Here is a 24,554-nt window from a genome sequence, read left to right as displayed (position 1 = left end):
ATTGAAATAATAATAATAATAATTGGTTTTTTGGGGAAAGGAAATGGCGCAGTATCTGTTTCATATATCGTTGGACACCTGAACCGCGCCGCAAGGGAAGGGATAAAGGAGGGAGTGAAAGAAGAAAGGAAGGAAGAGGTGCCGTAGTGGAGGGCTCCGGAATAATTGAAAACGGAAAATTGGTTTTTGGGGAAAGGAAATGGTGCAGTATCTGGCTCACATATCTGCGGACACCTGAACCACGCCTTAAAGAAGTGATAAAGGAGGTAGTGAAAGAAGAAAGGAAGAAAGAGGTGCCGTAGTGGAGGGCTCCGGAATAATTTCGACCACCTGGGGATCTTAACGGACCCGCCGCGGTGGCTCAGGGGTTAGAGCACTCGGCTGCTGATCAGGAGTTCCCGGGTTCGAACCCGACCGCGGCGGCTGCGTTTTTATGGAGGCAAAATGCTAAGGCGTCCGTGTGCTGTGCGATGTCAGTGCAGGTTAAAGATCCCCAGGTCGTCGAAATTATTCCGGAGCCCTTCACTACGGCACCTCTTTCTTCTCTCACTCCCTCCTTTATCCCTTCCCTTACGGCGCGGTTCAGGTGTCCACCGATACATGAGACAGATACTGCGTCATTTCCTTTCCCCCAAAACCAATTATTATTATTATTATCTTTAACGTGCGCTGACATCGCACAGCACACGGGTGCCTTTTGCGTTTCGGCCCCATCGAAACGCGGCCGCCGCTATTTGAATAACTTTCTCGCACGGTCAATAACCCGCGTCTGTACATGATGTATCGCTGTAAACATTCACCGGTTCTGACGTACGGAATTATACCATGAGACTGGCGTAATGCTTCAGCCGCGAGCGCATCTGCAGATGTATACGCGCTTTTATGCAGGAGGTGCGGGGTTTAAACCCATAGTGTCTCCGTGTACCCACCGGCTTTCTTATGAGCGTGAGCCTTTCTCCGGCCTGGTGCTCGGCTTTCTTTGGGGCGACGTGTTTGGAGAGCAAGGTTCTTGTCGCCCATCGTGTGCAGACAAAATACTGTAAATAGCCATGCTAATTTTTGGCCGACATCCACATGCGTCTTTGAAAATCAAATCAATATCAGTACTTGTTGTAGGACCGCCCCACATGTCCATGGACAAAACCAGAAAATAGTTGATCAGACAAAGTATTAGTTCGGTGTTCACTCTGGAAAGCACGACGGGTACGTTGATGAGCAATGCATAAAATCAGAGAATGCTGACCACCGGACTGGATTGAACCTACTTCATGCTTCTCTCCTGCAATCTGTTCCTCGCCCGAGAAGCTATTGGAGTCAATGGGCTTATCTGCTGGGAACAGGTCGCGTTATGAGGCCGGAAATCTTCTGAGACATCTTTTATGTAAAAAAAATCATTCGGAACGCAAATCAGTGCAATTAGGGCGGGGCGCACAGACAATTTTTCTTTGGGGTCAGTCATGGACTAGCTTTTGAAATCTGATTGTTAAATCAAAATTGAAGCTCAGATATTGAAGAACGAGTTTGGCATAGACCTGACTTCTGTCTAGCCCTACTCATATCAAACCACGTTTCTACGTGCAGGGATCGATAAATTGGCCCGAGGTCTGATTTGCCGGGCTCAGGACAGTCTCGATCCAGGATTCTCGAGGGAGCGGGCGCACACCTTTGCGGAGCTCACGCAAATACGCCGTTTTGGACCGTCGGACTTACCCTCCTTCCCACCCCTCTCTTACGCACTCTCAACAGATCCTCTTCAGACGCCTCCAGACCCGCTCTCTGTCATACCCTCAGCTTTTAACCCACTATTGCGGCACATCCCCTGCATGCTCCCTATGCGGTGACCCCCATGCCACACTCTCCCATATCCTTTTCGGCTGCCCTGCTGACCCTCCCCACGGGGACAGCACGCCATCTCGAGCTGGGAGGACTGGGAGGTCCTGCTTATGTCTGCAGACCCGGCATCGCAGCTTGCTGCGGTGACTCGGGCTGCCGACGTCATGTCCCGGCATGGCCTACTTGATGCAGTGCGGCACCGCGCAGTGGCCCAGGGACCCAGCTGGGTCTAAAACTCACTTGCTGAATAAAGTTTTTCTGTCTGTCTGTCGAGAGATGGGCAAACATTGTTCGAATCGCTCGTTACAAGCCAAATCGTAGTCTTTGATACGTTAGGTGTCTAGGGTCGACGCTAGATGTAAGTGAATACGTTATTCACTTAGCCTACTTTCTATTCCCACCACGTGAATATACCAGCATGCCATGTTTGACGACAGTAGTAGCATAGTTTGCTCCGCTACGTCTACCATCGCGCGTTACAATTGCCTTTCACAGGCGCATACAAAAAATCATACGAACGTAATTCCATTATGTGTTGGCAATAGGGTAGCATTGGCAAATGTTGACGGCTTTACCTGAAGTGACGTCACTTCTAGTCAGGTTGTTCTAGGCTAGACTAGACTAATGGGAATGCTTCGGTCTGGTGACGTTGATTCCCACTAGCCAATGGGAATGCGCTAGTCTGGTGATGTCGCTTTTCACCAGCCAATCGGAATGCTCTAACTTCTGGTGATGCCACTTCCCACAAGCCAATGGGAATGCTCTGCCTGGTGATGTCGCTTTCCACCAGACAGTGGGCATGCTCTGGTCTGGAGGTGGCATTTCACCTCAGACAATGGGAATGCGCTAGTCTGGTGGCGTCGATTCCCATCAGCCAATGCAAATGATATCGCTTTCCACCAGCCAACGGGAATGCTCTAGTCTGGGGATGTGATGTCGCCCAATCAGCGAATTTAGCGTCCGACGACACAATTTTCTTCCCGATGACGCTTGTAATGCTATCTCGTTAATAAAAAAACGCCCTGTGTGGCAAATGAGTAGACAGCAAAGAAGGGAATAAAGCTGACAAAATAAATGAGCAAAAGCGCGAACGCCGTGCGAACGACGGGTCTGAAGCGTTTGCAGGGCTTCGCCGGAGGACAACGGAAACGTTTTTTTTTTCCCACCTTTAAGAACCAAGGACAGAGTTTCTAAACGCGCGCATTCGCGCGTGAACGCATTGCGCGTTCATACATCCGCGCGGTGGAGTCGACGTGTTCCTGAGGCCGAGCTGCGAGTTTCATAACGCGCACGTCACTGCGCGGGGGATCGCGGGGGATCCTCGCTCCGTGCACACGCTTTTTGCAACTTTCGCGGGGCGTGAAATTTGACAGGTCCGGATGCACTACGCGAAGGCGATAATAGTGTTACCAGCTCGCATCACTGGACGCGTTTGTATGAAAGGCCCGGGGATGTAAGGGCGTGTGAACTTACCTCTCCCACGCCGGTATTGTTATATACGAGCGCACCGAGACTAGATATTGCCCGAACAGACGTTAACCTTGACGCAATGTTGCGTCAATCCGTGAGCTCTTGGAGTGTCGACAAGTGCAGCTCGTAATCTCTAATGATCTACGCAAACAGATTCTCGATTATTAGGGTGCTCTTGACTTGCGAGCTGCTACGGGATATGCACTATACTTATGATACACATTAGTATAGCCCTCCCGTGTGCCTACGTGCTAGTGACAGAAAGGATACGCGTATTTAATTATGAGTCTAAATGAGAAGTGATAAGTCAATCATAGAATCAACAACTAAGCAGCAAACCAGTAAATAAATTCTAGCATTGTACCTGCGGTACGCGCTTGCGGTCATAGACAAGAGATCTCCAAGCAGAACGAACCACATAAGAATGTTCTAATGAGCCGTCAATATGCCTGTAAAGAAACTGGAGTTCAGAGTCGCCCATCGCTTTACTAGCGCGCATTGCTTTCGCGGGAATAGCATGTTTTATGTCTTCGCACTTTAACAAAGCTTCTGAGGTCAGCCGTGACGTGGTCATAGTAGCCTTGGTGAGTGAGTTTCTGGTGTGGTACTTATCGCTATAGAAGCCGTCGGCTTGAGTTGACTTGTTTGTTTTCGCTTGAGAAAATGCGCCGACAATTTGTATAGCTCGCATGCTTGCTCAAACAACCACATCTAAAATGGTATGGCATTTTTCGTTTCCGCATTTTGAAAAAAACAAAGTCCTGTACCACGGTCGCTGGGGGCTAATTATGTCATATGCAGGTTCTGCTAAAATGTGCAGGCAGAAAAAAAAAGAAATGCCCTCATTGTAGCCATAACTGGATGTCTTGGATACGATTTCAGTTCAGTTGGTCGCCACAGGTTGCATACATTCGAATATTGCATGTATGCACAGGATCGGAGAGTATGAATAGGAAGATTCAAAAATGGCCCCGAGTTGTCTTTATTCTTTTTTATACTTCTACTTCTAACTTTAAGAAGGTCTTAAAGGAACCATGCGCACATAGAAAAGCTATTTGAAGGAAAACACTTGTAATGCGTCTCACTGGTACTTGAGGAGTGATCGTTGACTGCTCGCTAATAAAGTGTTCAAGAAAATCAAGTGTTAAGGTGCTTATGAAGTGTCTGTACGCAGTATCATTATGAGCCTAACTTTGCCACTGCACTACAATGGCCTTGCCCCCTATAGCCTCCAACCAGACCTGCCTCGGTGGGCAGTTTGCTCACTATTCGGTGGGCAGGCTGTGATGACGCCGCAAGGTCACGTGTCTTAGGTGGCCCACCTGCCTCATAGGTTGCCCTCTGGGCACCATCTGCTAGAGCGGTGCCCAGAGAGCAACCTATGAGGTAGGTGGGTAGAGCGGTGCCCAGAGATTTGATTAGATTATTTAATGCTACCGCGTTAAAATAATCAAGAAAAAGCTTTCCACGTGGGGCCGATTGTCGCGCTGTATGGTCGCCACGCCTGCGGTTCTGTTGCCAGATATATTGGACAAACTTTCTGTTGCCGTGTCTAAGGAGGGTTAACCGGTAGGAGGGGTTGAACTCGGCCCAAGAGTTGAGCAGAAAGTGGTTCCACTTTCTTTATTATTCTTTTTAGTTTCGCAGCACTCTTTACCCGCGAATAAACAAATAAAAAGAAAAAAAATGTACAAAAACGAACTACTGAAATTCATAACGTTCGCCTGGTTGTAGCGCGGGTTTTCCATCCGGAGTCGGGGCCCCGACGACTTATGAAAATATTAGGCCTGTCAGTCACGCAACCCCTGTGTTGTTTTGTTGTTTTGATAGTGCGGACAGCTCTTTTTGAACCCTTTTTTTTCTTTATTGCCTTGTGGAAACATCCTCGCTTCCTGTTCTCCTTCTCCCTTTCCCACTTTTTTTTACGCCTCGGATGGCGGCTCAAGTGGGGCATTGTTTTGTTGCCTCGAGCCAAGAATGACGGGTAGTGTGACAGCGCTGGTGGCGGGAACGAGTATATAGCGATTGTATCGCAATAACCGCGAGCTCTGCTCTGCAGAGGGCGCTGGGAAGGGCGCAGAGGGTCACGCACTCATGTCTCTCTGCTCCATCGCTCGATTCGCTGCGAATTTTCTGTTGGTTGCTTGAATAATTTCTTATGCGCAGTTTCAGTCCCTTTTTTTTTAAACGTCGAGTAATATATTCTTACATGAGCAGTCACTTTGAGAAGAAACATTGACCCTGCCCCATGTTTGTTTTCTGCCACCGTCACCTTCCGCGTTATTTTCAAACATATATCGTTGGTTCAGGTGTCCAACGATATATGAGACAGATACTGCGCCATTTCCTTTCCCCACCCCCAAAAAAACAATTATTATTATTATTATTCAAAGAATCTAAAAGCAGCCCACAGTCGCGAGGGTTGCTGTTTTCCAAAGCTTGAATCAATTCCTGGGTTTTTAAAGCGATAGCTGTAAGTCTTCCGTTGTACAGAAAATTCTTCATCGCCGGTGTTATGAGCCATAAATAGGGTGGCGCATAGGGTGGCCCAGGCGCCTACCGCAATAATCCGAGGTAATCAACTAACAGACAAACCTGCAAGTGTATGGAGACATGCATTTTTTATCCGCCATTGAAAGCGTACGAGCTGACTCAGGAGCGGTACAGCGCAGCAGTTAGCTTTTCTTTTAGTGCGAAAGCACTATTGGCCGCGTAACCTGAAATGAGCCCGTGTGGTGAAGCCTCTGGAGTTAGTCACGTGATGCGGGAAATGGCGAGAAATAAGCGAGACTTTGAACGAGGGTGACCTGGAGAAATGAAATAAATATTGCCGCGGTGGCTCAGTGGTTAGGGCGCTCGACTACTGATCCGGAGTTCCCGGGTTCGAACCCGACCGTGGCGGCTGCATTTTTATGGAGGCAAAACGCTAAGGCGCCCGTGTGCTGTGCGATGCCAGTGCACGTTAAAGATCCCCAGGTGGTCGAAATTATTCCGGAGTCCTCCACTACGGCACCTCTCTCTTCCTTTCTTCTTTCACTCCCTCCTTTACCCTTCAATTACGGCGCGGTTCAGGTGTCCAACGATATATGAGACAGATACTGCGCCATTTCCTTTCCCCCCAAAACCAATTATTATTTATTATATTGCCGCGACTGGGTTTCGGACCCTCGGCGGCGCGAACAGATGAGCTTCGCTTGCCACTGCACGAGGGGACTATGCTATCGCGGCAGCCGATCACGCCTCGTGTTAAATTGCGACACACTCGCGCTGTGCAAACCCGCCGCGGTGGCTCAGTGGTTAGGGCGCTCGACTACTGATCCGGAGTTCCCGGGTTCGAACCCGACCGCGGCGGCTGCGTCTTTATGGAGGAAAAACACTAAGGCGCCCGTGTGCTGTGCGATGTCAGTGCACGTCAAAGATCCCCAGTTGGTCGAAATTATACCGGAGCCCTCCACTACGGCACCTCTTTCTTCTCTCACTCCCTCCTTTATCCTTTTCCTTACGGCGCGGTTCAGGTGTCCAACGATATATGAGGAAGATACTGCGCCATTTCCTTTCCCCAAAAACCAATTATTATTATTATTCGCGCTGTGCATCGCACGTCATCATCTTCGATCATCAACTTCCATCTGCGCGCAAGTCACGAAAGGGAACGAAACGCGCTTTCAATTAATCACGCTTTCAGGTACGTGGCGTTGTTGTCCACCTGCAAAAACCTGCTTTCGCACATTATTTCATGATTAGTAATGCTAAACCGCCGGCAAATTTTTTTTATGCAAGCGCTGTAATTTTATTTTCATGAAGGAACGAAACGCGCTTTCAATTAATCACGCTTTCAGGTACGTGGCGTTGTTGTCCACCTGCAAAAACCTGCTTTCGCACATTATTTCATGATTAGTAATGCTAAACCGCAGGCAAATTTTTTTTTATGCAAGCGGTGTAATTTTATGTCCATGAATGTACACGCTTTATGCTACACACTGAATTTTACGCTTTTACCACTGAATTTTCCGCTAGCCTAGAGGCGCTAGCGAGAAAGGCAACTCCGTTAAAAGTCAAGGCAAGTCTTTATTTCATGGCACATATTCGTAACCACTTTTTCTTTGTTTGCTTGACAAATGTGGAGCAAAATGCTCGACTTTTGGAAGTTTTATTTTTTTCACGACGTCGCACTACGATAGGTGAGGTGCCACGAAAGGCGAAATAAGTCTCTTGACAAGTCATCTTTAAAGCCAAAAGTTGAAGGATCGTTCGTATAATGCGACACGAGTTTCCTCAGCTGTATGAATAATGGGGATTAGGGAAGCAGAATGTAAAAAAAAATGTTCGAAGGTACAGTCGCAAGTTAACTTAACTGTAACGAAGAGGGTCATATGGGTCAAATGGGTGATACGATTACTTGAACCATTTAATTGGGTGATGTGGTCTTGCTGTGTAATGACGTCATTTCATGCCCACAACGATCAAGAGATTTTTTTTTTCATCTGGCGCAGAAAGTGAGGGTAGGGAGAATTGCGAGGTCCAACTGCAACCTCCAGCCACATATTAAAAAAAAATGATTTTGAACTGCCTGTCTTCCTCATGTCTTAATCTATGTGCTTCCTTTGAATGCAGCTGTTCTTGAAATGTGGACGACTCTCCTTCTCTTATTCCTGTTCTTTTCCCTGGGCAAATAAAGCTGTCCTATATGCTCTTTGTCACATTGTGGCATAGAACCCCCCCTTTTCGCTTGGGGGTCTCGACTCCTCCACAAAGCACACAGTCTGCCACCGAGGTGGACAGCCGCCCCTTTCCGATTCCCGCGGAGTTCCCTCCAAGTGGCGAGGAGTTGAAGCATAGTGTGGTTCGGATCGGCCAGTGTTCGCGCGCGTGGTCCAGTCTGCGTTCCGCGGCGCAGTAGTGCATCGCCTCCTTCTTCGAGCCTTTTGCTCTTCACGTGACCTGCCAGCGCGAGCGTCAGCATCGACAGTGAAAAGTCCCTCCCCCCCCCCCCCCCCCCTCCCCCATTCCCCGCCGTTGTATGGTTCACTGCGTGTGGTGCGGGCACAATGGGTGCATTGTGTGCAGCTGTAGAAAGCACCCGAGGTCTCTGTGCGGGGATACAGAGCAGCGTTAAATGCCAGAACACGTGCGGTTGCCCCCTGTGTATCTATTTCGGCTTGAGCGTCGCTTACGCCCACCTATTAACTTACGCGTAGGTTTAAAAAGCTGATTCTTATCACTTTTGGTTTCCAGAAGCTGCTTGGAGGCGCGCTGAAGCAAGATTTTCGTGAAGCAGCAGCCCACTCTATGGTGTTGGCTCAAGTGTACTCCCCTGCGTAAACCGTGCGTACATTTTAAGGTATACACACTGTAGCATCCGTGCGCTGAAATCTGTACCCACTGTGTACACTCGGCACCAAATGTTTACGGTACGGAGGTGTTGAAATTGAAATTGAAGAAAGAGGTGCCGTAGTGGAGGGCTCCGGAATAATTTCTACCACCTGGGGATTTTTAACGTGCACTGACATCGCACAGCACACGGGCGCCTTAGAGGCAAAACGCAAAGGCGCCCGTGTGCTGTGCGATGTCAGTGCACGTTAAAGATCCCCAGGTGGTCGAAATTATTCCGCAGCCCTCAAATACGGCACCTCTTTCTTCTTTCACTCCCTCCTTTATCCCTTTCCATACGACGCGATCCAGGTTTGGTTTATGGTTTATGGGGGTTTAACGTCCCAAAGCGACTCAGGCTATGAGAGACGCCGTAATGAAGGGCTCCGGAAATTTCGACCACCTGGGGTTCTTTAACGTGCACTGTTATCGCACAGCACACGGGCCTCTAGAATTTCGCCTCCATCGAAATTCGACCACCGCGGCCGTGATCGAACCCGCATCTTTCGGGCCAGCAGCCGAGCGCCATAACCACTCAGCCACCGCGGCGGCGATACGCGCGATTCAGGTGTCCAACGATACATGAGACAGATACTGCGTCATTTCCTTTCCCCAGAAATCAATTATTATTATTATTATAAATTTCAAGTTCAGTACCTCCGTAGCGTAAACATTTGGTGCCGAGTGTAGGGATGTGCTGAAAAAAATTGTTTCGGTGAAGTCCCCGCCACGGTGGCTCAGTGGTTAGGGCGCTCGACTACTGATCCGGAATTCCCGGGTTCGAACCCGACTGCGGCGGCTGCGTTTTTATGGAGGAAAAACGCTAAGGCGCCCGTGTGCTGTGCGATGTCAGTGCACGTTAAAGATCCCCAGGTGGTCGAAATTATTCCGGAGCCCTCCACTACGGCACCTCCTTCTTCCTTTCTTCTTTCGCTCCCTCCTTTATCCCTTCCCTTACGGCGCGGTTCAGGTGTCCAACGATATATGAGACAGATACTGCGCCATTTCCTTTCCCCTAAAGACCAATTATATTATAAGTCAGGCTTGCCAATCGCCTGAAGTGGCTTCGTATTTGAAGGCACGTGCATGCTTCATCTGTCGTTTTAACTGCCAGGTAACTGGGTCGCGGGGTAGCGCTACCGTAAATTGGTTCCGGAGCACACGTCGCATCCCGTTAACTTTTTGTGCCGACCGTCTATATGGTAAGCATATATGCGATACGGCAAAGCACGACAGGGCGACTTGGAGATCAGTGGGTAGGCGCTTGCCTTGCAGTATAGGGGTAACCAGGTTGATGGTGATTATGCAACTGTATAATAATGACGATGATTATTACAGTGGTTTTGTTGATGCTAATTCAACTAATTCGTTGCCATACTTTTTCATTAACTTTAATTGATAACGATGGCCTGAGGCCTAAACGGGATAAATAAAAGGGTGCCTTCGACGAAACGCACTGTAGTTATTTATTTGTCCGCCAGGAATCGTTGCTGTGCTCTCTTTTTCCTAGACTAGAGAAATGCCACTGCCGTCGACACACGATAAGTGCAGTTGTCCTAGTTGAGCCATAATGTGGCCGCTCAAAGCAGCGGGACCTCGTGTATGAGCACGTGGCCAAGTGGTTGAGCATCCGCTTCGCATGCGGGAGGTCGGGGTTCGATCCCCAGTTGCCGCTGTGTATCTACCGGTGACGCAAAGGGTACGACCTTTCCCCTGGTCCGGTGCTCGGCTTCACCAGGGTGAAATGGGTATCTGACATTACCTTGAGTGTGTAAATAAGCATGTTAGTCAACGGCGCTCCTTAGCCGAAGCCGCCCCTGCGCAATTAAAACCCATTATCATCATAACTTTAATGGTTTATGTACTGTCTTTGCCAAAAGTAATCAATAGTTTTTCTTTTCACTTGTATAATGAAACACTTTGGCAGCCCTCAAGCCCTAAATATTGTAAAAATTGGAGCGCCGTTATTCACACCTTTTTGTCGTGAGTTATGCTGTAACGTCTGCGCTATTAAGCAAACCTTGCTTCCTGGTTACTCTTTGCAGATACTGTACATAACTTGGCTTCTGTTCTGTCACTACGTAATCACTGAAAGACGCAGTAGAATTGGTTCGCGTAATAACTACGCGGCGATACAGGCCGTAGGTCTTTGAGGTACACTTTCACCTTGCACAGCGTGACACCCTGGACAGAACCAATATGCCAGTCCCACGGGAATGGCGGCAACTATCCCAACTCAGCTTTTCATTTTGTCCACAACGAAAATACAATGACACATAGCCGAAGCAACATACGTGTATACGACGCTGGCTGTAGATACTTTTGCTTTGTTGCAAATACTTGCAAATATACGGGAGACACTTTTCGAATAAAAAAAAATATGGAGTCGAACCTCGTTATAACGACACGGTTTATAACGAAATAATGGATGTAACGAAGGAATGACGCTTCGCCTTGAAAGCTCGGTCATCACGGGTTATAACGAAACTACGGCTATAACGAAGTAACCGCCGAGCCTTTTCAACTTCGCTACAACGAGGTTCAACTGTATTCTCCAAGTAACTGTATATATATATATATATATATATATATATATATATATATATATATATATATATATATATATATATATATATATATATATATATATTAGCAGTCAAGGTAAAGTAAAGGAGGGGCCCGTTTAACAAACTTATGAAGGGAGCTAACAGTCACCGAAACCATGGTGCATAGGGGAACGTTATTTTATTTTTTTAAATGCGTTGTGCTTATCAATGGGATAATATTACTTAGATTAATAAATCGCTTAAAGAAAATCACTTATAAAGCAGCAGAAAAAACAACCATGCCGCCGGTGGGAACCGAACCCACGACCTCCGAATATCCGGTGCTAAGAGCACCGGACGCGATATTCGGAGGTCGTGGGTTCGGATCCCACCGGCGGCATGGTTGTTTTTTCTGCTGCTTTATAAGTGATTTTCTTTAAGCGATTTATTAATCTAAGTAATATTATCCCATTGATAAGCACAACGCATTTAAAAAAATAAAATAACGTTCCCCTATGCACCATGGTTTCGGTGACGTTTAGCTCCCTTCATAAGTATACATATATATATATATATATATATATATATATATATATATATATATATATATATATATATATATATATATATATATATATATATATATATATATATATATATATATATATATATATATATATATATATATATATATATATATATATATATATATATATATATATATATATATATATATGAATCGGTTTCCGAAGAAAATTCTCAATTTCTCGAGTCCCATCTTCCCGTCAAAGTACAAAAGCCACTCTACGCTTTTGAATGCGTACGCTTAGCACGACGCGTTTACAGAGTATACAGCCGGCCTTGGTCTATTTTACGCGTATTCGTGTGCAGTTATCCGATTTACGCCGGGACATTGGGGCTCCGCCTACATCTTGAAGCAGCACGGGTGTCGAACCATACGTCGCACATGGCTAGATGGATGCATTGTGGAGCGCTCACTCTCTTGAGTGCTCTGGTTGACGCGCGTTTACTTTGCGTCACGTGTCTATGCGGGCCGAGAAGCCATAGTGGCGAAGCTCTCTCGAGGCGCGCGCATTCCAGCCGTTCCTGTGTAGTACGTGGGCGAAGGAATCCTCCTGTCTATGGTGAAGGCAGCAGCAAGAGAGGGAGGGGGAGGGATGAGGGGGAGAGGGGGAGAGGCGGCATCCCGCCGCTCGCCACCTGCATCCACTCGACGGGAGATGGCGGATCGCGGCGTTGGCGGGCGTCATATCAGCTCAGCGTCGGTGACAGGTCGCGCTGACAGACAGGTCGGTATAAGCTCACGAGTACATATTGCGAAAAGCCTGAAGAGCTGAGGGCGAGCATTACAACGGCCGCTACTTTTCACATAGATGCTTCGCCAGCTCCTTTTCATTTTTTTTTTGTGTATATGTGTATGCGTATGCGTCTATAAAGGAGGAATGTATGAGTGCCTGAGTTGTTAACGAAACAGCTCCTAGTTTCTTTAATTGCATTTTTAACTACACTCAAACATAAATGGGCTTTCAACAATCATGGTTGTAGCCTCTGCCAAATCCGTAGCCGAATTTTGCACAAGCCGAGTGGCGCACCAAACAGCATCTCTGGAGAACATAACCTTTATTTATTTTATTTATTTATTCAATACTGCCAGCCACGGTAGGCCCGGGAAGGAGGGGCAATACAACGAGATACAAGGCATGGTAACATTTAGCACACAAATTAAAAGATAAAAAAACCAAAGACAACACATACATGATTCGAACAAAAAATAGGTAAATTGAACACAATTTTTTTTTCGCCGGGACTGGACATACAACATTCAAAAGTCTTTATAAAAAATTGGCAATGCTCTCAGTGCTTATTAGTCCACTCAAAGGAAGCTGGTTCCACTCAGTTATTGTTCGGGGAAAATAAGAATATTTGTAAAAGTTTGTTCTGGCACGATAAGGTGTTAAGGACTAGGCGTGACGATGTCTCGTTAATCGCGTCACTAATGGTTTCTTTAACTATTCTCTGGAATGTAGTCCTTGAAACGGGGAGGAAGCCCCCGATCAAGCTGCTTTCAATATTTACGTTCAAAAGATTTTTTCGCGCCCATATATAAGGTTCGGCAAAGCGCACATGTTACAAAGGAAGCTGAGGGAATCACGAATTCCGTACGTAATGTGTGCTTGAAGTGCCCTGTGAGACCACAGGTTCCAGGAAGGTAGAACGACCAAGTAGAACAATTCTGTGCATTTCGGAGTAAGCTTACAAACCATTAATTGCCCGCAGGCTCTGCTCACGCAGTTGACTACTCTGTTCTAACACACTTCATTGTCCCGTGTACTGTGCGATGCCAGTGCACGTTAAAGAACGCCAGGTGGTCGAAATCTCCGGAGCCCTTCACTACGGCGTCCCTCATAGCCTGGGTCGCTTTGGGACGTTAAAACCTCATAAACCAAACTTCATTCTCACACTGTGGTGATAGAAGGCCGGTAAGCAGAAAGTGAAAGGCTTCCAAAAAGAGCTATTTATTGGACTAACTTCTCCCGCCAAAAAAAATCAACAACTCCGTAGCGTCGAAGATAAGAATTACCGCCTCTCACGGCCGCGCTCAATTTAATGCTAATGAGCATTCGTGACATGGCGCTGGAATCGCCTACGACAATCTCAAATAGAGAGAACCGCCTGCACGCGGGTATATACTAAGATTCCAGATAAATCTGATAGTATCTCTTATCAGAAACAAACTGGTAAAGCCGCGTGCCGGTGCTTGAACAAATAAGCGTCACAAATCTTTGCTGAAATGTTCAAAACGCATTGGCATGCATGAAATACCTCACATGGCCAGCTGTTATATTGAATTTAGACATGTTTACAAGTAGTCGCTTGAGGTACACTGGACCTCTTTCTTCTGTAACTGGATCGTTTATTATTGCCACCGAGTCTACAGATTATAACGACTGATTGAGCAATGAGTACTTCCGACACCTTTATTTAGAACAGTGGGGATTAGGGGCTCCAAGTTGGTCTCAGAATAAAGCAGAACATCGCGGCCCCAACACGTATGGGATGCGGTGCTCCAAAACTGGAACCGTTCTTGCCAAAACAACGCAGATAGAAGAAATAATCTCCGTGGGGAGTAAATACGTAGATACCGTTTGTACGAGTTAGGCGGTACATAAAGCCTGTGTGTCGTTGATGCTTATGATACCTGTGGCGTTTTGCTTCTCCAGTTTAATTTGTTCACTGACTACTGTGAATGAACCTTCTGCCGACAGTGGCTGATCGGACTGTGGTTCCCCTTATAAAAATTGTCTAATGACTGTCTGTAGGCTCCTTATAGATTCTATTGCCTTCCTATAAATATTTGCTTTTGTCTCTTCATAGTCTATACATTGTCTGTAGAAAAAAAAGTCTACTAAGAGTGTATGACTGTATATCTATAGATTGTCCATAGACTGTCTATACGATTTGCATTGCCTGTAGTCTAGTCTAGTCTGCAAAATTTGTCCATAGAATGTCTATAGACTTTATGGACAAAAGTCTATAAGCAGTCTGTGGACTGTCTAAAGAAACTTTTGTAAGAGTAGCACTCAAGCATCGAAGATTCCTTCTTTCAAACATTGTAGGTAACGTTGTTCAAATTGGAAGTCCAAACTTCAAGTTGTAGAAGTTCGTCTCGAATTAAATCGGCAGATCCATGCTTAGACGCGTATAGGAAGCATTGCTCCAAACCACCCTGAATATAACAGGAAAAAAAAAGACGAAAACTGCCCCCCCCCCCCTCAGGTGTAAATACGTTGCGGCCCTTTGTACAAGTTACACGGTACATGTACCCTGTAAGCGCGCTTGGAGGTGAAACCATGCGAGCCCAATTCTCCGAGCCGGGGGTCATAATGCGCGCTGACAGGTTCAAACGTCGACCCGGGACCCAGACAGCTCAATAAACGGGGGCATCCCCGGGACGCTTCTTGGAAGTCACGGGGCTGCCTCCCCCCCCCCCCCCACACACACACACACACCCACGCACACCTCATACCCGACCCGCCTCCCTGCACCGGAGCCCATTGTGGATTTAATACACAGCGGTTTCCAGCTCACGACCACTGGTGCACGAGAGGCTGGCATTTCTGTTGCCATTTTCGTGTTATTTTCCTTTCACAATCTTCTTTTGTCAGTTACGGTTTGCTTTCCGGCCCGCAAAAGAAAAGGACTCCGCGTGTCTGGCCTCTCTGTGGTGGCGCTGTTGTGCGCAGCGCATACGCCCCCACATTTCTCTATACGTGGGGTACATATCGCCCGCCGCGAGAACTGCGACGTGGGTTAAGAAAAGCTCGCTTCAGCCATCTGGAGTGGCAGAACTCGAGATATTCGCATCGTCCTGCGAGACGTTTGTCGCGTAAGAAGAATAAAGGCAGCGGCACTTAGTCTACATTGTAAGTCATTATTTATATTTCATATACAATATTACATTATGCTAAAGTCATTGTGCAAATAATATATAAAACTATAGATAAAATGTAGATAACGACATATACAGTCATGGGGCATAGAAGAGGCCTTTGCCCTGCATTGGGTGTAGTCAGGCTGATGATGGTGATGACGGCAGTGATATAGGTGTCGTCCGGCTTGATTCTTCTAAGTCTTTTTTTCTACTCCTGCCTTATGCCCCTTTCCACTACAATGACCATCAGGCTTCTCTAGCCGATTCATTCATATTAAATTATCGTTGATATTATTTATTTAACTTTCTAATTTCTTAGTATATTAGTAGTTTATTCCAGTGAATGCCATGCGATTATGACTTAATTCCATCTGGCATTTAATGTCAGCGCCACCTTCTGCACGCGGCGCACCATCACTGAAGAACTATACAGGGCGAAGCTGCGCCATTTTGTGCCAGCAGCAGTTGCAGTTTTCGGGTGTTTGGACAAATTTATGCGTGTTTTCTGGTGGTATGTGGAATTATTGGTGGCTCCGGTGTTTTAATTTTGGCTTCAGTGAGATCAAAGCAGATTTTTTTCCCGCTTTCCCAAGATTAGATACAGAGTTTGTTGTACGGAGCGTGCCTGTGTGGTGCGTTGGAACGTAAAATGCAACTTATTTAAGGGTTATTCTGTTTACTAAAGTCTACAGATAGATAGGCTTGTTAAGATTCATCTCAGCCTTATTGGTGCAAAGATATTCAAAAGATGTATGTAGAAATGGCGATCCATGTACAATTCAAACTTTTAACCAGTGGCGTGGGTCCATCAGGCGTAACTCCACTCCATTGGTAATGGTCATATATAACACCACAGGAGCGTGGCCGCCGCCCGGGCGTTGTGGAGGCGTATTCTTAAGGTATGCCAAGTATGCTGTAGGAGAAGGTGGTCCGAAAAAAGCATTCTCCTTTTCTGAGTAGCTTTCTTTCATGGCGACGCGCGTATGCTTTGATCGTGATATACCTTTTTCTTGTATTTTTTTCTTTTAGAATTTTCCGCAAACCTGGACTGCGTGTGGTTTTATTGACGTTTTGTCCCGACACAGTTGCGCTGCCCGACGCATTCTTGCGTCAAGTGCATCGCAAATACCACAATGCGGCCCAAAGGGAGGACGGAGTGCTGTCTAGCGGAAGGAAGCTGAAATGACGCATATCGAAAATTTTAAAATATATATATCTGCATAGTATTCTTCAATTTTGGCACTTGTTCTCCCTCTGAAAATGTCATTTTCCTCTTTGTATTCATTTGTGAGCTTTTAGTAGAACACAATGTTGGTCAACGAGAACTCACTTCAGAGTTACCTATCTTTGCTATAGTGAACATAAAATGTGTACGAATTCCATCATTAGAAGGCCTATGGGGTCGAAATGCGTCATCAGCAATCAAGTTCGGCCTCTGACTTGAGGAAGATGACGTCACAAGACGAAGCAATCGCATTAGCTGCAGGGAGGTAACGTCACCGAGCAGTAAATGACGTCACTTCAAGTGATATCATCAACAACTGCGGATCCAATCGCATTCCCAACACGAGATGAAATTAGGTGCCCCTGTGAATTTTGTTCCACGATCCAGGCGTTAACTAAAGGCTGAGCTGAGAAATTAAGTAGCGGTTTGATAAAACTGCGCTGCAAATCTTTTAGTCTTATTTTATTTTAATCGCTGAAAAATGTTACTCTTGAAGCAGTCAAGGCGGATATGCCGTCCTTACAGGATTTGTGGGCATATATAGTGTGACAGGCTTCGTACAAAAAGCGTGAGCTGCAACCAACACAGCAGGGATGCAGGAAGGTATGCAGATGTAGAATAAAAGGGTTTTCTGTTGAGCTAGTCAGTTATAGGTAGCATAGTTAAGTTGTGAGTGGCACATCGCCCCGCCGCCTTCATGCTTTGTACCGTACTGGTGCCATTTACCACGACGTGGTACTCAGACATCTTTGTATACCGAATGCAGCTGCGCGCTAAACGAATTTTTATTTCAAGTGCTGCAGGGCTTTAACCATTGGGCACAAACGACAAGAGAGAGTAAGCATGCAGGTGAGCCTCAATACCGTAAACGCTACCAATTTGCTTCCATAGATGCGAACAAGTTGTTTACGTGGGCACTGCATTCTTACAGGAAGTTTTCGAATGTATTAATTTATAACGCGACTGTGCTATCTTTTCCCGGCCCTATCAGAAGTCTGCTATAGCCGGAGTTCTGAAAGCAGCCTAGAATTTATCTGACCTCCTAAGCTCGGTGTCATGAAAGTCTTAACGTGTAAAAGCTGTATATATGGGCTTTGAGGGAGGCCGCAATGGAAACTCCCACGACCCCTCTACACTCAAACGTTCATGTTCGTGAGGTTCATAACGTCGGCAGCCCGGTCCGAGGCAGTCTTCTACCGCACCGGGTCCTCAGAGCGTAGCAGTGTCTCCCAGTCCTCCCAGGTGGTGAGGTGCTCCAGGCCTCGCGGGGGAGGATCCGCAGGACATTTCCTTGATGGCGGCCAACATACTCCTGTACAGCCTTGTAAAAAGCTTTATACCAATGAAGAGACTCTGTGTAACAACTCCGCGTAATTAAAAAAAACAGACGAAAAGTGAACCGAATTTAAACGACCATTTTTGCAATCAGCTTGCGTCGGGCAAAACAGCACACGACACTGAAAGGTAATGGCATATAAAGTGTCGAAACAAACAAAAACGGAAGCAGGAGCGCACAAAAAAAGCAGGAAAAAGGAAAGCATTGCAAAAGTATTTTTATTGTGGACATTCATTACAGCTCGGTTTCTGTAGTCGACTTCATTATAACCGAACATCTAATAAAGCGAGCAACGAAGCCAATTTCGTTTCCAGGCGGTCGCCGCCCCGACGTTGCCATCGTCCGAGCCACTCATCGATGCGGAAAAACACAGTAGCGGGTCCGAAACAAAACCATTTCTCCGTCAACATTCTTTTCTTCTTTACGTCCATGCCTCATAATGCGCTGTGTACACCCGCCTTAGCATTGTGTATACGCATAAACAAAGCGTGATCCCTGTCCACGGAATCCCGATAGTTTTTTTTTTAGTGTGTGTGTGTGTGGGGGGGGGGGGGGTGGGGGCGACACAATCCCACCCATCACGCAAACAGAGAAACGCAACAGCTGCGTTTGAAATCGCCGCGTTGGTTTTCCTCTCGGACATCTTTTCAGTCGCATTTTCACTTTTTTTCTTCACTTCTTTCTTTCATCTCTCTCTCTCTCTTTCAGCGTTGCGTCGAATAGAACAAGCGTGTGATTACGATGGCGTGTGTCTCGGACAAACAGGGATATCGGCTATATTGAAGGAGAGAGACAGAAAGGAGGACGATTGATTTCTCTCGGCCGTCCGAGGAATGTTCTCGAGATGTTGGTCGCTGGGCGAATGCAGGGGCTTTGTTGCTCTTGGACCATTGCTTTCAGCCCCCCCCCCCTCTCCCCCAACCTCTCGTCGTCATCTATGTGGGCCATGATGTTGTCCTTCCATCCATTGTTGCGCAGGTCCTTTCATTTCTTTCTTAGCCATGGGCAGCAGCAGACCGGATGGTCCTCCGATAGGCTTCTCTCATGGCTGCTTGGCGTACAGCGTCCGTTCGTCTGTGTCATCCAGCCTTGTGTCTGCGTGTGTGTGCAAGAGGTCTGTTTCTTCTGCCATCCGATCTCGTCTCGGATATCCAATTAAGGGCCATGGAGCGGCAGGCACCGGCTCGGACCCTGCTCGCTTGGAATGGCTCAAGTCCCGTCATGGCGTTGAACAACGGATGAGAAGCGCGCCTCTTGAAGGGGGATGCGCGGGCTTCGTGATGAAAGAGAAAGGACGGAGCCGCCTTGGCCCGGAGTTCAGCAGCGTTGCTCCTCGTGTTGCTTCTGCTGCTGGAAAGCAAAAACAAATGTTGAGTAAACAGAGTGTGAGTTCGTTTCTTCATAGTACGAACACGACACGCTCGTGGCTAGTGTGCATTTGATGTAAATAGATACAGTGAACTCAGCAGACTATAGGGCTTGGAAAGGACACGTGTGCGAGTGTGGTTACTTTCGATTATATCTAGTATATGTGCGTGAGTGTCTTCGAGTGAATGTGGTCCTTGCACAAAGTTGCAAACAGTAATTTTTTGTCTCTCTGTCTGTCTGTTGTTGCCAGGAAGAAAGAAAAGGAAAGTGCACAGGCCTGCTCACTGGCTCAAGCCGAGCCACAATCGCTACCACGTGCAGACAGTAGGAGAGTTGAAAGATGGGATTTCTAGAAAGACAGGATAGTAAAGACGCGATAAAGACAAGGCCGATACCGGAGGCAGTGCAATACCGGGCCAACCGGTGGCGGAAGTGAAGCAACCTTCAAACCCTCCGCCACATTTCTAAAAATAAGTCCAATTGAACCCGTAACAGATATTCTAATTTTTTTTTGTACACCCCTTCTGTCCGCCCTTTGTTAATGACGCATACGTACTGCTCATTACCATCACTGTTAGGTCAGTAGTTCTTAAAACAAGCGGAAGTGTCTGCAGCCGGCGAACAATTTTATCCTCTTGTGGATCATTTATTTTAATTTCTAGTAAACCACTACAGTCGAGACATATAGAAACCGACGTACGGATAATATACAGTTAATACGTTAGCCACAACAGCGGTAATTTTTATCTGTAATAAAGCTCCGTCACTTCGCTTCAGTGACCCATTGAGCTCATTTCTCTACGTATAATTCTGATAGCCTGTTAAGTCGTACTCCTTGATAATCCTCTAACCTCGTCTTGCCTTCAGTCGGGCTAAACTCTCTGTTTAGCTTTCTTACGCATTTATCAAAATTCCCTATCTGAGGTGTGCCTTGATACTGCAGCAGTTGGAAAAATGGTCCCTGCCTTGCGATATTAATTTTTAAAAGCGTTAAATGCTTTTAGCTACCATTCTCAGAAAATTGAGGAGTATATCGTCTGGAAACTGAGGCGAACCTGATGTCGAACTGGGAAGGCAAAATTAGCTAGAAACTTACGAACTTTTCCTTCACAGTGGTAGCCAGCAAAAGAAAAGACTTCGGCTCCAGGCGCGATGCCAGCAGAGCAGCTTCGTATTCCGGTGCCTTAGAATACTTGGCCATATCCGTAGCCTGTCGCCTGGTCTTCTCTAACCACGGTGCAACCCCTCATGATACATTGTTGTTGTTGTCCTCAAGACGTTAATGGCGCGTATTCACAGCGGGGGATTGGCCAAGACACGGGCGGCGAGTAACATATGCTGAAAAAAAGCTTTTCAAGTAAGAACCCGCCGTGGTGGCTCAGTGGTTAGGGCGCTTGGCTACTGATCCGGAGATCCCGGGTTCGAACCCGACCGCGGTGGCTGCGTTTTTATGGAGGCGAAGCGCTAAGGCGCCCGTGTGCTGTGGGATGTCAGTGCACGTTAAAGATCCCCAGGTGGTCGAAATTATTCCGAAGCCCTCCACTACGGCACCTCTTTCTTCTTTCACTCCCTCCTTTATCCCTTTCCTTACGGCGCGGTTCAGGTGTCCGCCGACATATGAGACAGATACTGCACAATTTCCTTTCCCCAAAAACCAGTTATTATTTTAAGTAAGAACATAAAATAAAAAGAGATAATAATAGTAAAGAAATGCAGATTTGGTGATTAAAGCTAACAAAATATCAGTTGCTGTGAGATGGGTGACTGAAAATACTGGAGGGCACGCTTAAGCTCCGCCTTAAGTGTATGACGCGATTGCACTGATGGGTTTATGCACGTATATGCAGAAGTGCTCATTTTCTACTTAACATTCATAGACACCTGGCAGTCCTCACACCCCTACTGGCGCAGTGGTGCATCTACCCGAGTTGCTGTTCCCGAGCAACCTCTCGCACCCAATCATTAAGTGAACTGCCACCTGCCATGGTGCGCATATTTCTCACAATACGATGGTCATGTTGTGATCACACCACAAGGTCACAAGACCTACACACTAAACAAATTCTTGCCCTTAAGGGTGTAAATCAGGTGTCCCCAGACGAACACCTATTTCCAATTGTTGGGTGCTAAAACAGGGTGCAGAGATCAGCCCCCTTAAGGAAGGATGCATTTAATGACACTTTAGAGAACGTAATGGTTGCACCCTCATTAAAGGGTACTATTTTTCCGTAACACCTCTACGAATGCATCTAGGAAGGGTGCTCCACATTGATTCCCCCATGAAGCAAAAGCCTTGGATTGATGCGCGCCCTCTACACTTTCATGCTGTGCACCCTTCCTGAATGGTGGTGATCTTTGCACTCTTTTTAGCACCCAAAAGGTTGTTCGTCTGGGGACAGTTAATTTGCACCCTTATGGGTGAGAAATTGTTTAGTGTGTACGCGGCCCACCTTCTTCCTAGATTGCTTCTCCGGGGATTTTTCGTGGATTTTTTCTCACGATCAGTGAGGTAGACTCCGAGGATGACGTCGAAATGACAATGAAAATTTGTTTTGCGGAATGGAAATCGCGCAGTAACTGTTTCACATATCTCGGTGGACACCCGAACCTTTCTTCCTTTCTTCTTTCACTCCCTTCCTTATCCCTTCCCTAACGGCGCGGTTCAGGTGTCCGGCGATATATGAGACAGATACTGCGCCATTTCCTTTCCCCAAAAACCAATTATTATTTTTAAGGGAAGAGATGAAGGAGGGCGCGAAAGAAGAAAGGAAGAAGGAGGTGCCGTAGTGGAGTTCTCCGGAATAACTTCGGCCACCTGGGGATCTTTAACGCGCAGTGACATCGCACAGCACACGGGTACCTTTTTGCATTTCGCCTCCATCGAAACACTACCGACGCCGGATTTTCTAAGACACGAGGTGTCTAAACGCGATAGCTATCGCGTTAAAATGAGAGTAGGGCTATACGTGTTGCCAATAATCGCCGCCTTCAACTTTCACCCGTCTGTTTCTGCTAATGAAGTCAGGCTGATGACGACGATGATGATGACGGTGGAGGGACTTCAGTGTAACTGGAGAGGTCTGCCGGGTTGTCGACCTGGCATGCTATGCCAGATGATGATGATGATGATGAGTTGTTTGTGAGTATATTGCTGGCATACAGATCTCGGCCAGTGTAAAAACGGAACCTGAACAAAATTTCCCTCTCACTCACTGAGTCAACGTCAACGCGGCACAAGTGACCTTTGTAGTGTCCTGCTTTACGAGCAGCCCTTGAAACCGTACTCCAAAATCCGGCGAACAAGAATGATGGCTGTGACATGCCGTTCCCGACTGACCTGGGTAACCCATATGGTATGATCGGTGCCATTGTCGTAAATCCCTCATAAAACAGATGCCTGTTGTTTTCAGCTGAGTTAATGTGTTTCAAAAAAAGCCTATCTCAGCATATAGTGATCGATAAAAACGGTAGTTTCGAACTGCAGAAAGAGGACATCATCGGGTTAAAGCGACCATCATCACCATCTCAGTTAAAAGTGCTGTACGACAGAATTTGTTCAAATGGCTGCCAGTTATTTTTGTTTGGCGTCAGCACCGCTTACGTGGTACTGCAGCAAAGTTTGTTAGCTATAGTAATGAAATACCGAAATAAAATTCGACAGTCAGCACTTATTTTTACCTTGCTGCGCCAAACACGCAACAAAAACGTATAACAAACACACAGGCCAAAAACTAAACCATTCATAAAATAAAATCTCAATCTGTACGCGGCTGTGTGAAAAAAGAGACCCACGCTCAGAGTGGTTCGAGTGGGAACCGATATTGTGCTCCCGTCCTAGTCACGTTCATTTTTGGGGGAAAAACTACGGGAAAACGGGAAAAATCGACCGCATGCTCGAACGGGCGCCTGGAATGTGCGCGTGGCTTTCCCGTCCACGGAGGCTTTAGAAGGACTGCGGATAGCCAGAGGGCGGTGGATGTCGATGCCGCTTGGGAAGCGGGAAGCACTGCTTTCAATACGTCGTGGCGTCTATAGCAAAGCGCGCCACGGAGAGCACATAATCAACCTGTCTACTGTGAGAGGGAATGCATGTGTGCTTCAGTGCGCTGCAATGAAGACTGTTCGGCGGAGAAAGTAATATAATAATAATAATTGGTTTTTGGGGAAAGGAAAATGGCGCAGTATCTGTCTCATATATCGTTGGACACCTGAACCGCGCCGTAAGGGAAGGGATAAATGAGGGAGTGAAAGAAGAAAGGTGCCGTAGTGGAGGGCTCCGGAATAATTTCGACCACCTGGGGATCTTTAACGTGCACTGACATCGCACGAACGAAGAAAGTACAAGAAATGTAATTCAAATGGAATTCTTCATCTTAAGTTTTATGCAAGCGTTCCCTCAAGCTTGATTCAAAACTTAAGACTTCAAGCCGGATGTCATGACCGCCATTTAAAAATGAAAGGCGATGTAGCTTATAGCCACGAAGATCTGCGTGAAATTGGTCTAGATGCCGTTAGTGTTTGCTTGTGAAAACGGTCGATGGTATTGATAACTGTGTTCTACGGTGAAAAACTGTGAAAAAGCTGATTTTTCAGTGAAGCTAGCCTCTTTGCCATCGAAACCGGGTAATCTATCAATACGTGTGCCTAGATTAATTTATTCATTATGTCCCTTTAAGAGAGTAATCGCTTATTACCATCCACTCTAGCGCCGCAACATCCACTTCATTAGCATCGACATGAACTATGCAACTTTACTTTGTACAGCCTTACGTATATCCCAGTGCTAAGGCAGGTTGTAATGGGTAATTACTGGCACAACATTTCTTTCAATTTGGGGGTTTCCTCCGAACATTGGACTAATTTTTTAAGCAAATATTTTGGACTAATTTCGCCTCCGTCGAAATGCGACCGCCTGGTTTGGGTATCCAAACTGCGAACTCATGTTCACCAGCT

At 46.6% G+C, this 24,554-nt stretch overlaps 1 pseudogene; it reads right to left on the bottom strand.

The window, feature by feature from the left end:
* Positions 1 to 19,979: 19,979 nt before the first annotated feature.
* Positions 19,980 to 20,100, bottom strand: LOC144135577 (U2 spliceosomal RNA; annotated as a pseudogene).
* Between the last annotated feature and the right edge of the window lie 4,454 nt (positions 20,101 to 24,554).

The sequence above is a fragment of the Amblyomma americanum genome, chromosome 5 (genome assembly GCF_052857255.1).
Source record: "Amblyomma americanum isolate KBUSLIRL-KWMA chromosome 5, ASM5285725v1, whole genome shotgun sequence".
Classification (NCBI taxonomy): Eukaryota; Metazoa; Arthropoda; class Arachnida; order Ixodida; family Ixodidae; genus Amblyomma; species Amblyomma americanum.
Note: the sequence above shows the minus strand (reverse complement) of the source record. Positions and strands in the feature narration are given on the sequence as shown.